The sequence below is a fragment of the Penaeus monodon genome, chromosome 33 (genome assembly GCF_015228065.2).
Source record: "Penaeus monodon isolate SGIC_2016 chromosome 33, NSTDA_Pmon_1, whole genome shotgun sequence".
In the NCBI taxonomy this organism is placed as follows: Eukaryota; Metazoa; Arthropoda; class Malacostraca; order Decapoda; family Penaeidae; genus Penaeus; species Penaeus monodon.
In genome coordinates this window covers 30,840,059-30,840,361 of record NC_051418.1, presented here as the reverse complement: position 1 = coordinate 30,840,361, position 303 = coordinate 30,840,059, and positions in this window count along the sequence as shown.

Genomic DNA, 303 nt, shown 5'->3' with positions numbered 1-303 from the left:
GTACGCCATTTCAGCCAAGAGCAACCCTTTACCCGCCCCCGCCCACACACTAACGCCCGACCCGCCCGCAGACCTGAGCCTCGACACGATGCTGGAGGCGGCCACGGCAGGAAAGTGCCCGCCCTGCAGATCTTCAGCCACGCCCCTCCGCTACTTCCGTACCACGCCCTCCGCAGCTTATCGACCAGGCGGGCGGTTCCGGTCTGGGGGAGTACGTGCGCTGGTCATCACCGTTCCCGTCCATCTGGAGCCCCCGGCGAAGCAGTTCATGAGGACGCGGCGTACAGGTCAGGCCAGGGCGCA